The following is a 13,862-nucleotide window of genomic DNA, read 5'->3' as shown; positions in this document are numbered from 1 at the left end:
TGTCCTGGAAATCCCTCCCTTTCTTCTTCTTACCCTTCTTTCCAACAGACGCTCCCCAGGTTGAAGCACAGGCTCACTGGGCAAGTCAATGTCTCACCCATGATATTGTTCAATAAATATTGGTTGCATATTTGATCTGAGCTACTTGATTGTACCTTTAAGAGTAGTTAACATAGTTAACAAAATTGATGTGCTTTTCTAAATCACTGTGTGGAAAAGATCTAAACCCTTGCAGTGGATTACTGAACATTTAGTTTGTATTTAGTCTTTATCTTGAAGAAGGCAATGGCACCCCACTCCAGTACTCTTGCCTGGAGAATCCCATGGATGGAGGAGCCTGGTAGGCTGCGGTCCATGGGGTCGCTAAGAGTCGGGCACGACTGAGCGACTTCACTTCACTTTAACTTTATCTTACTCCAGCAAAAGCTTGTTTGCTGTTTTTTCCTGAGTTGATGAGAGAAAACATTTCCTTATATTGCTAGATTTCCCTCACAGGTAAAATGGTCTATGCCCTTACCTAAAGCCTTTTCTGGGCTTCCCAGGTGGTTCAGTGGTAAAGAACATGCCTGACAACGCAGGAAATGGAGGAGACGTGGGTTCCCTCCCTAGGTCGGGAAATGGCACCCCACTCCAGTATTATTGCCTGGAAAATCCCAAGAACATAGGAGCCTGGTAGGCTACAGTCCATGGGGTTGCAAGAGACTCAGATGAGACTAAGTATGCACACAAAGCCTTTTCTGAAACCCTAATTTCTGCAGTAGAAAATCTAGTTATTTGTCTTTAATAACGACAACAGTTTCTAATGGTACTAATAAACTCACACCAATACTATTAATAGTAATAATGAAAAAAAACAGGCCAGGAAGCATCTGGGTCCCTTTACTTAAGATCACTCCCAAGCCCTGGTTTTGAAATTTCTGTAGTCAGGAGCTGGGGTTTCTTTGGAGTTAAAACTATTTTTAACATTTTTTTTTAAAGTGGTAGAATAAGACAAACCTTTGTGTCCTTCTTTCTTAACAAATGTGAAGGGACTTCATAGTTAATTAGAATGCTTGTATTTCTTAGAGATGCTTTGGGTTACGATCAGAAAGGCCTTTTTAAAAGAGAGAACCAAAACATAGAACACATTTCAAACAGACAATTAAACAAAAGAATTACCAGTTTTTTCACAGAGTGCTCACTGTTAGAGTTCAAAGGCAGAAGAGATCACTGGTTGGGAAGAATCAGTAAAAACTCCAATATTAGCCAAATAGGGGGTTATGCTTTGAAGGAGGTATTGGATTTGGGTAGGGGAAGGGTTGGAGAAGGAAATGGCAACCTACTCCAGTATTCTTGCCTGGGAAATCCCATGGACAGAGAATCCTGGTGGGTTGAAGTCCCTGGGGTTGCATAGAGTCCAGCATGACTGAGCAACTAACACTTTCAGGGGAAGGGAGGAGAACTACCTAGATTGTGTCATATCAAAGACGAGGGTATGGAAATGGGAAACAGGGAAGGAATTCAAACAACAGGGAATAAACTATTCCAACTGAATTATTGGTGTGGCAAATTATTTTCCTTCAGACTATTTTTGCATGCTCATTAGTGTTTTCGCACATTCATTAGGCTAGCAGAACAAGATCGGCACGATTGTTCGGGTGTTGGCCTTCATTTGAACTGCACTTTAGATCTGTGTACACAATTGTTGAACTATTATAAAGTCAGAGTGGCCGGGCCCTTAGAGACCTTTAATCCAACTCTCTCACTTTATAGATCCTGGAAACTGGCGTCCAGAAAGAAAAGACTTGTTCTAGCTTACACAGTGAGTCAAGCATTTGACTTCAAATATATCTTTGAAACTTAGTGGTGAAATTAACCTGCCAAATGCTTGAAAAAGGAAAGTGTCAACTGGCTGAGTACCTTATTATACTTCCTTTCTCATAAAAATCTCCAGCATCTGGAAAGGTGTTCCTTTCCTTAGTTGGATCACAGCTGTTCCCTTGCCTCTCTGTATACTTATAGACTTTCTTTATTGAGTGAGGAAAGGATACAGTCACTTAGCAGCTATGAAATGCTGAAAGGGGCCTTTATTATTAGAAATCAGCTACTTTAATTTGGAAACGCAGTAGTTAGATTCTGAGTTGCAATTTCTACATCGTAAGGTGGCATTTTATTCTGTTACCTGCAGCTGGTGGAGAAAGGAAACAATTTCAAAAGTGAAACAGTGAAAGACCTTGGAGACTGGCATTTACAGTTCCAAGGATAAGATTTCCTTAAGGTCTTTTGCCCAGAAGATCATCCTTTCCTCTTGAAATCATTGAGGCAGATGGGTTACAACTGTTCTGTGGGGCTCAGGTGGTGAACTGTGCTGAATTGGTATCTCCAATGAAGCCACTGACCCAGTGACCACAGGGGAGATTCGTAAGATAACTATGAAGTCTAAAACCTATCCTTAGAATAGATTGCCAGTGAGAGAAATGAGTCCTTGAGATACTCATGCATAGATAGAATGCAATAAACTTGGTAAAACCTACCTCAGGTCCTATAGAAATGAGCTCCAAGTGCTACTACTCCAGCAGTTCAAGTGCAAAGCATGACAAGGAGCATGGATCGTTCTGATGAAACTGGAGGATGGGTTCCATTCAGTGGAATAAGAGCTGTATAGATTGAATAGACAAATGAAAAATGACAGAGGTAGCTGCCAGTTAAGAGAAACAGCAGTACAAAAGAAAACAAAACCAAAACCAGCCTTTAGCTGCTGCAATACGTTCTTGGACATTAGAAATGAGACTTAGTAAATACAAAAGCTTTCCTAAAGATAGCTTTTATTTCAGTCAAATAGCTTGGAGCCTCGTGAATGGACACCAAGTTCTTTAGTGCGGTGGTAGAACTTACTGTGGTTTTGTCTTGATGTCAGACTTCCAGCCTTGTCTCTGCTACTTCCTACCTCTGTGTTCTTGGACAAGATCCTTCACTTCTCTGATCTACACTTTCCTCCACAGTGAAAGAGAGACAATAACAGGATGTATGTTTGGGGTTGTTTTGGAGATTTTATTGTGACTGTACATAGAAATTATGTAGCATAGTGTCTGGCACAGAGGAGTATGTAAATACTAAATTGCTCTTCTATTTCTTTTCCTCATCTTTACTGATATTGACCTGGTTTTCAATGATATTATTTTTTGACTCTGCCACATAGCATGGGGGATGTTAGTTCTCTGAGCTTTTATTTGGTATAACTCTAATGCTACAGAAAATTGTAAGAATGATACTGAGATTTTCTCTATATCCTCCACTCAGCTTCTCCAATAGACATTTGTTAAAACATTGGTTCAATACTATTATCTAAATTCCAGACTTTTCTTGAATCCCTTCTAGTTTTTCCAGTAATGTCCTCTTTCCCTTCCAGGATGTAGTCCAGAAGACTGAATCATATTGAGTTATCATGCTCCTTAGTCTCCTTTGATGTGTGATAATTTCTTAGATTTTTGGTTTTATTCATGACTATGACATTTTTGAAGAGTACTGGTCAGGTATTTGTAGCCTGTCCCTCAGTTTTACATGAAATTTGGAACTGAAATTTTGCCTATAGATATTACTCTTCTGTTAGTGATAAAGGGACTGGTGATTAAATGAAAGCTTTACTTTAATACATTTTATAAATTAGATTTAGTAATTAGACTTTGTCTTATCCTTTTATCAATCATTTTTAGCACAATGCCTAGTATGTAATAGGCATGCATATATTTTTTGAGTGAAGAAATCAGTGTTTCTGATTTTATTGTTCCTAATCAGCAGTAACAAATTCGCCTGCAATCTTAGGTAGACATGGAGACATGGGTTTGATCCCTGGGCTGGGAAGATTCCCTGGAGGAAGAAATGGCAACCCACTCCAGTAATCTTTGCTTGGAAAATTCCATGGAGAGAGGAACCTGGCACGCTACAGTCAACGGGGTCTCAAAGAGTTGGACGCAGCTGAGCAACTAAACGTCAATGACACCAACAATACTATTAATATTTTAACTCATCTCTTTGGTGATGCAGTTTTAGTTTTGTAAGAGCCCCCTCAAGCCTTATCAATAAGAAGCTCATAGGTGATTGATTGAACTCTTTCACCTCTGTCCTGTGTGAGTCTGAGAGTTGAGACATATACACATTACACACATTTGTTCCCCAACAGGAATGATCACTGATTTCTGTGTTGGCCACTATGATTTACATCTGTATGAAGATTTATCTTTAAAATATTGGAAGAAGGGGCTTCCTGTTGGTACAGTGGTTAAGACTCCATGTTACCAATTCTGAGGGCACAGGTTTGATCCCTGATCGGGAAACTGGAGAACTAAGATTCTGAATGCTGTGTGGCATGGGCCCCCAAAAAATGTTGGAAGAAACTGAATGGAAAATAGGATTACAAAGCTACGTGTGTTCCAGGATCATAGAAAGTGAGAAAATAGAATATGAATGATTATATAGGGTGAGTATCTCTGCAAATGTGTGCACATACACATGCATGTCTATCTGGGGATTAGTATGTTTATTGAAAATGACTGAAAGGATACACATTCTACTCTTAACACTTTTTCCTTTGTTGGTAAAGATGAGTTTGGGGACCAACTTTTTACCTTTGCCCCGCTATACCTTTTTCTCCCCTCAAGGTAAAAATGAAGAAAAACATTCTGAAGGAATTCATGAAATTATCCCTTTAACTAATAATAATTATCCCCAAAATAGGAAATAGACAGTTTTGAGATCTTAGGGAATAACTGAATTTAGGCTGACTGATGTTTAGACAGCTGTTAGAGAACTCTGACTTGAGGATTGCTGAATTTAAATATGCACGGTACATGCAAATATCTACCTGTTGTAACTAAGTTGCTCAGAGCTCTGTAGGTACAAGGTGGGGAGTATCAACAAACAGTCCAAACTACTTCATGATTTCATGTCATAAATACATAAACAAAGTCAGAGATGATGATTACAGATAGCTGAGACCCTTTTCCCCACCCATAGCTGAGACCTTCTCTCAGAACTGTTTCTACATGATCCCACATATGGCCAATGGAGGCCACAGCTGGAACGTGCTTCTGTCATGACATTTGAACCCATTTACCGGCTATGTGCATAGACTGTCTATGGAGAGAAGCAAGAGGAATTTGGTACTTATTGCATTCCATCAGTGGTACTCACACGTGGTGTACAGTCAGAGGGAGCACAGAAACAGTGATTATGTGAACTGAAGCCTAAGGCAATGGATTTGGAACAATTAGTTCTACTTCAGGGTAATTGCTGCCTTCCCCACTTGCTTTCTCTTCCATGTCTGCCTTCTTTGCTCCATGCTATTGTTGGACAGTGCCTACACAGAAGGCAATTAATAATGGAATTCGTGAGTAATACAAAGAGGTCAGTAAATGATAGGGTAGTGGTTTATTTAATCTAGTTCTTTTTTTTTTTTATTCCTAAATAGCTGTAACTGGAAGAAATGAGGCAAATGATTTACAAATCTGATGAATTTACAAATTCATTGATTCATCAAGCATTTACTGGGTGCCTGTTAGGTCCCAGACGCTGTGTTAGATGTGACCAGAAAAACTGATGGGAACATTGGCTCTTTGCACTTAGAGATGAAGGAATCCTTTATTTCAGATTAATTGAGCTTTCTGAACCAATGATAATTTGATGCTGAGAAATAAATAGAAAGACATCTATTTCTTTTTAAAAGTCAAAGTATTAGGATCATGTGGTCCAATTTTGCTGAAATAAACTTTTATACAACTGATGCACAAATTTGAAATCTAAGTGCCTGCAGAGATTTAAGCCAGCCTGTCTTTCTACTCCAGAGTGTTACTCTTCCCATATTATATTTCATTTCTGAGCTGGCCTAACCTATCATCATACTTCATTCCCGGCACTTATTTTTTACACAAACTGCTTATAGCTGCATGGTGCTTGAGGTTTTAGGGCCTCCAACTGTTGACTTTCTGTAATCTTACTAAGAGTTTGGAGAGTAATGCAAGCTCTATATTTGCACACTGGAGTAGGAATCCATTTAGTTCTTTTCATCTGGCTCTTTGAACTGTAATGTGATTATTAAGTAGGGAAAAAACCACTTTCAAGATATTTAAAGTACAATAAAATGTAAGGTACATTAACTCCTCTGCAAGGTCAGACTTGCATCTGGTAGCCTCTCTTTTCTAGAATAGTCAGCCTTGAATCACGAGGTTGGCAAGAAAGAATTGTGAAGGTCAGGACTTGCTGTATGAATCCCATGCATAAGAACCATGCACTTAACATGTGAGGGTCACAGTACTACACTGAGTCTTCTTAATATACACTTCTTCATAAGTATGGTTACTGGTTGACCTGCAGCAGTTTGGGGAAGATAGGTAGGGAAAGAGGACTGTTAGAGGCAGGTTGGATGACAGCAGAAGAAGATACAGTTGACAGGCTTCTTGTAAGGAGGAGAAAGAGAAGCATGGAGAAACCAAGAGCCATATTACAGAACAGCACAATAATTGTAATCGATAATGATGGACTTCAGTCATGGAGGAAAAGTTAAATTATGTTCTGTGAGTAGTACTCTTTCTTGCCAATATTGTTCAACTTTCTGAGCTTGAGATGCAAACTTTAGTTATCTGCAAAGCATACCAATGTTGAAACATTTCATTTTTTTCACAGTCAGGATATAATTATTAATGGCTCTTAGAGATGATAGATCTCATCACTTGCTTATCAAAGAAATCAAATGATTCTTCTCCCTGATTTTGTTATACCACACCGGATTGCCCATTACATCCAGAGTTGTTAGAGGTATTGTGAAGTTCAAACCAATAGACAATAAGCAACCATGAGCATTGTTTGTTTACCATGGCATGCCCTACATCTAACACAGTCTCTAGCCATCAAAAGTATGTATATAGATGTGTAATGTAAATATCTCACGGGACAAAAGGAAAATTGTAAAGTCAATTTTAATATGTTGTACCTTTTTAATGTTGAGTATAGAATCAGCTGTTGGTGCTTGCCTAACAATAACTTAATATTTGTGGCATGCAATAGTACCAATAATTTTGCTCACATGTCTATGGGTTGGTTTGAGTTCAGGCAACCTAGGCTGGGCTCAGCTGGGTGACTCTTAGCTGCAGATTGGGTCTGAGTCTTCTCTGTGTGTCTTGGACTAGCTCATTAACCAGGGATACTTTATCCTGGGTTTTGTGGAGGTGTAGGAGAACAAGAAGAAGCATGATAAACATGAGGTCCCTCTTAAGGGTTAGGTTTGAAACTTAAACTCTCTTCGACCCTTAATCCATTGGACAAAGCAAATTACATGGTCAAGCCCAATATGCACTTCCTGTAGGAGGAAATATAAATCGCATGGCAAAACAATGGGTATAGGTAGGCATGATGAATTAGGGTCAATAATTGAATCTGAAACACTTAGAGATCAATTAAAGTAGGTCAACAAGAGGCCAGGTACCTGTGATGACTATTATGGGACAATAATTGGATCTTTTTGCTTTCAAAAGTAACAGCACACTGAGATATGGGGCAGGTTCCAAAAGCAAGCTATTCGTATAGAATTGAAAAATTTCCTCCCAAGTCTTGATCTTCTAATTTTTTTTTTGACAAAGGTTCTAGTAATAGGTGATCAACAACAATGCATCTGTAGCCTGCAATTTCTCTGTGCCCGATGAATAGCCCTAGTACAAATATTATTGTATCCAGGAAAAGAAATGATGTCAAGCAGATTGCTATTTAGTTTGTGATTATGTCTCATTGAACTTTAATGTTCAACAGGGGGTAATGTGCTCTATTCAATGGAAATTAGGACACCAGAAAACACCTCTTTGGGTGGAAGTGTGTTGGATTTCATGACTGTATCTTTCCTGCTTGACAGCTCCGCATGCTAAGAATGAATCATTATCCTGCTGTTGAACATGTATCTTCTGAGATATTACCTGGCACCAGTAGGTGCATTAGTATGAAGTGGCACTTGGAGGGTAGTCACAATGTTTGCTAACATGTCTCAACTCAATTTAGTTATATAGATAGGTAGGTTAGATTATTTTGTAGCTGAATTCCCACAAGTCTCTCATTAAAAATACTGTACTTGAAAACATTTAGAGTGATTTTATTAGCACTCCCACCTCAAAATTATTTCTATCCCTTGGCTTCCTTTTAGAGGATGAAAATGGCACTGTATATTCAAGTTGAGCATAGTCTAAAGATCATCAGAAATGATAGCCCTGCCGGGCTCTAGATATATTCAGGGTAGGGGTTCTTAGCATGAAGTCCACGGATGAATGTCAGGCCTTGAGAAACAACAGCTCATTTGCAGATTGTGAATCTATGTACACCTGTAGGAACTTCTTTCTCCAAAGAACATCTATAGCTTTTATCAGAGTCTTTTGAAAGTTCAAGATATGAACAAAGTTATGTGCTTGTCTAGTAGATTTTGCATTTGGTTTTCTGTTAGGCTCATTTTAAAGGAGTGATGACCAGATCGTAGTGTGTCCTCAGGAGGGTTATGTGGTTGGTTAAGGAGCCTGAAAACCATGCCACTTACTGAATGGTGGACTTAAAGGCAAATACTTGGTGTGGAGAAAGGAAGGCTGATTGAGAGATGATATAGCTGTCCTTCTGTATTCAAAGGGCAGTTATATGGTGAAGTATTTGCCTTGTTATTTTTCTAGAAGAGTAAGAGGGGAGATGTGATGCACCAGATTTCAACTCAAAAGTGAACTTATTATTTACCTTCACAATTTTGGGGGGAGATAGGAGAGCCAAACCATGTGTGGTTTGTGGGATCTTAATTCTCCAACCAGGGATTATACCTGGGCCCTTGGCCATGACAACACAAAAATCTTAACCCCTAGACTATTAAGGAATTCCCCTTCACAATTTTTCTACATGTAAAGCTAAAATAGCTGGATGTTAGGGTGGTGTTGTTGGCCTAGGCCTATTCATGCTCTCCTATCCAATGTGCTTCAGTTTTTTGTAAGGGGCTTTCCTTTTTCTTTTTGAAAGATGGCATAAAGAATGCGTTCACTTCAAGTGTGTATATAGATGTGAAACCTGACAGTTTTGTAATACATGAAATCCTAAAATTTAAATATTAGACACAGTTTAAATCCAATCCAGTTCCCCCATTTTGCAGATGGTGAAACTCAGGTGTCTAGAGTTTGCTGTCCATTCAAGGTTACACAGTGAGTAGTAGAACAAGGGCATGTCTGCTGCCTTAAGTGCCATTTGCAGACTTCCTTTTGCCTTTTATATTAAAAAAAAGGCAGGAAATAATTAGAGGAACACAGAATAATATGGAGTAGACAAGGAATTGAATCTTGCTTTTCTCATTAAATTCTTCAATCTCTTTCTTCTTGGAAATCAGGTCTTTTACCTCTTACTTTTTTAATACAGATGTGCCCTTCTCTTTTATAATGTTATGTATTTGCTGGAAATTGATATACTATAACTATATGCAAATGCAGAATTAGAGTTGACATAGGGGAGGTATCCTGCCAATATCTAAATGTTGCAGACCTTGGATTATCCTTTGAGGATGGGTTAATTTTGAAGGAAAATTTTAAAATAATTGACATGGAGTCTTGACAAGAAAAGTAAAAATCTGATCTTGACAACTAGTTATAAGTTGACTCTGAGTTTTAGATAAAGCATACTTGGGAGCCCCCTGTACATATATAATGGATCTATGTGAAAGTTACTAAAATTAAAATCATGATATCTGAAAAGCTTCTAACTTGACCCATTCAACACTGCTTCACTTGCAAGTTTTCAAAAGAACAATATAATTTTGTTCGACTCTTTGCTGGTTTCCAAATGGCCTTATCATTACAGCTCACTTGAAAATATTTAAGAAAACATGTAAACAAAAATCAAGGTACCATGTAATAGGTGTCTTATACCTTAAAAATATTCTAGGGAGATAATTTATCTTAATAGTAGTGAGATTGGAGATAGGAAGATACCTCTAGTAGGCACTTGCAAAAGTTCAGGTGAGGGGTCAGAGGGCTCAAAATAGGGAAATGTTAATGGTCATAGAGTACTGAAAAGGAAAACATCGTTAAAGGGAATCAAAGAAGAATCTGGTTCAAAGCCAAGGTTTTCAACTGGTAGATGATGTTTTTAATGCATATTATTAATTACTCTCCATACTCCCAATGGCATGAAGCACAAGGGTATCAATTTTGCAACAATGTGCATCAGGACCCATAGCAGGAGGCAGAATCTCCTGCTATGGGAAGTTCAGAGCCCGTAATGGAGCAAGACCACACAACAGGTTAGAAATACATTGTCCTCAATCATTCTGCCACATTCTTGTGGGTCTACTTTGATGGTCTCAGGTCCTTGGCCCTATTTTGCAAATACCTCGATATCTGGCCCGCTCCCTCATTCTAAGGGGGGCTGCTGCCATCTATGTCAGTACCCCAGTGAGCCTCATAACTCGCTTGGGGAGTTAGACTCCAAGGTGGAACTCCACTCCATCTCTGCTTTGGTCAGAGGGAAAGGCTGACTTCTGAGAGTCTGCTCAGAGCATCAGCCCTCAGGAAAAATGACAGCATCCCAGGTATGTCTTGCTCACCTCTCACCATAGAATCTACAGCCTTTATGCTAAAGCACAACCCAAATCCTCTTCGAAGGGGGCTTCAGGTAGAACCAGCTCAGCGTCTTGCCAAGGTCGTGTCTTCTCCTGCTTTCTTCTGTGTCGCCTGGGTCAGCGGAGGAGGAGATAGTGTGCCAGGAGCAGGTGGCGCCATGGCATCTTAGCCTGACCTCTTGTGGGAAGCTCTGCTCTTAGCTGGGGATGTCACATCGTGCTGTCTGGGTCAGCACTGCTTCCATTTCGACAGGCAACCATCGTGTATGGAACCAGGGTAAGAGCAAGCTCAAGCCCTGCCTTTTCTTTCCCGCTCAAAAATGCACATGAGAATGAAAGTGAGTGCCATTCTTGTGATTACAGAGACAATTTTTGAATCCTCTCTACTTTATAGTCTAACTAAAATTGCTCACAGACTCTGGTAATTTATTATTAATAACAAATGATCTCATCTGATGCTTCCCTCCCTCTCTTTTCCTTTAGAGGGCTTTGCTGCTCTGAAGTTCTGAAATCCCACTTGTCAGAGATCTTAGTTCCTGACTTGGTGTCAGATTCTTTCACTTTCAGGTTCCTGAACTCCATCTTCAACTCCAATTATGACCCCTACCCCTCACGTTTTTTATCAGAGGAAGAACGTTAGAAGTGTAGTTATATGTACTTTCGGCTTTGCGGCCTCTTTGTTACACAATAGGCTTCCCAGGTGGCACTAGTGGTCGATATGGGCTGAGAGTTTTTGGATGATTCGGTTCCTTGAGTCAGGGATGCTTTCTCCCTGAAACCACACAGCGACCTTGTAAAGTTGTTTCTTCCTGTGCCCATTTCAGGGAAGAGGAGACTGAGGCTCATTGAAGTTCACAAACTTTCCAGTGATCACAAAAATGGTAAACATTAGACTTAGAACTGAGACTTCAGTCTTTCTGACTCCAAAACCAGAGTTTTACTACATGGTCATATTTGCCTGATGAGGGGAGAGGGGCAATTGGGTTTGAGATGGGCCTTGAAAAACAGATTTGATTTTAGGTAGGTGGATGGAGAAAATAGGGTATCCCCCAAGGTGAAAGCAGAGTCAACAAGGGCACAGAAGTGGCAATGCCAGTGACTAACAATGGTTAGTGGTGAGACCAATCTCATTCATGGTTTTAATGGAGAGTCTGGGTTAAGGACAGAAATAAAAGGTTAGAAAAGGAGGGCTGTTGGTCCTTGAAAAGTAAGCCATGTAGTTGAAATGTGATGCCAGAAACCACAGTGAATCTTTTGTTCCCTGCTTTAACAGGTTGGGTAGGGCACTGTGAAGAGAATTAAAAGTCTGTATTTGGTTAAATAAATTACATGAAGCATTAAGTTATTCTATACACTTAAATGGAAAGAAAGTTGATACATGACCCTTTAGGGATTCTGGGGGGTCTGACAGTGGGGAGGATTAGACTATTTTATGAGATTTTTGTGAGACAAATAGCAACTGCATTGAGTGGAGGCTGTCTCTGATAAAGGCTGATCTATTTTTGAGAAAATACATCTGTAATTTTGTTCATTATTTGATTTTAATCAAGAGAAACCCTGGAATCAACCCCTTTTCCTCTAGCACTCCCTGCCAGGGTGATTTGTTTACAGCTAGATTTTGAACTGTTGACAGTGTAGGGAGCTGTGTTTCTCAAACTTTCATGGGCATCAGAATCATATGGAGATCTCTTAAAGAACAGCCCTGTGGGTCCCTCCTCAGGGGTTCCCATGCACTAGGTCTGGGGTTCAATTCAGTTCAGTTGCTTAGTCATGTCCAACTCTTTGCGACCCCATGAATCACAGCACGCCAGGCTTCCCTGTCCATCACCAACTCCCGGAGTTCACTCAGACTCACGTCCATCAAATCAGTGATGCCATGCAGCCATCTCATCCTCTGTCGTCCCCTTCTCCTTCCACTCTCAATCTTTCCCAGCATCAGGGTCTTTTCCAATGAGTCGGCTCTTCACATCAGGTGGCCAAACTATTGGAGTTTCAGCTTCAACATCAGTCCTTCCAGTGAACACCCAGGACTGATCTCCTTTAGGATGGACTGGTTGGATCTCCTTGCAGTCCAAGGGACTCTCAAGAGTATTCTCCAACACCACAGTTCCAAAGCATCAATTCTTCAGCGCTCAGCTTTCTTCACAGTCCAACTCTCACATCCATACATGACTACTGGAAAAACCATAGCCTTGACTAGATGGACCTTTGTTGACAAAGTAACGTCTCTGCTTTTTAATATGCTGTCTAGGTTGGTCATACTTTTCCTTCCAAGGAGTAAGCATCTTTTAATTTCATGGCTGCAATCATCATCTGCAGTGATTTTGGAGCCCACAAAAATAAAGTCAGCCACTGTTTCCACTGTTTCCCCATCTATTTACCATGAAGTGATGGGACCAGGTGCCATGATCTTAGTTTTCTGAATGTTGAGCCCACTTTTTCACTCTCTTCTTTCACTTTCATCAAGAGGCTCTTTAGTTCTTCTTCACTTTCTGCCATAAGGGTGGTGTCATCTGCACATCTGAGGTTATTTATATTTCTTCCAGCAATCTTGATTCTAGCTTGTGCTTGGGTCCCCATAATTGGCATTTCTAACAAGTTCCCAGGTAATGTTGATGTGGCTCTTCCATGGACCATATCTTGAGAATCATTATCTTATGCTGATTTCTTCAAGGACCAGGATCTCAGAATCAAGTAGGTGAAATGAAGAAACAAACACTTGCTGATTCAAGGCAGAAGTGTCAGTGATACTTTGACAGAAAAGTCTTTGAAGGAGGGCTCTGTTGAGTGGCATGGTGGATCTTAATTCCCTGACCAGGGATCAAACCTGCATCTTCTGTGGTAGAAGCATGGAGTCTTAACCACTGGACTACCAGTGAAGTCCCTGACAAAAGTGTCTTATGTCCTATAAATTGACAGGTATGGACTGGTAACAGAGACATTACATTATGGGTTCTTATGGAAAGCAGTTCAGTAAAATGGAAAGAATACAAGGCTTTGTGTCAGACCATCTGGATTCCAATCCCAGCTCTCTTTCTTTCAGTCCTCACCTCTAAAACAGATTTAATACTATACAGTTACGTTAGGATTGCTGGGAGGATTAAATGCAACAATCCAGGTTAAACTTGGATGTCTACTTTGATTTGATAGTTCACAAACTGCACTTTTTTGAAGAAAATGGTACTTAAGTATATATACATTTTTTGCAGGTATAAGTGGAATGGGATGACTTTTGCTTGTACTTTATCTTCTTAAATGGGAATATTCA

The sequence above is a fragment of the Bubalus kerabau genome, chromosome X (genome assembly GCF_029407905.1).
Source record: "Bubalus kerabau isolate K-KA32 ecotype Philippines breed swamp buffalo chromosome X, PCC_UOA_SB_1v2, whole genome shotgun sequence".
Taxonomy (NCBI): domain Eukaryota; kingdom Metazoa; phylum Chordata; class Mammalia; order Artiodactyla; family Bovidae; genus Bubalus; species Bubalus kerabau.
The sequence above is the reverse complement of the archived record's forward strand: the minus strand, read 5'-3'. Positions refer to the sequence as shown.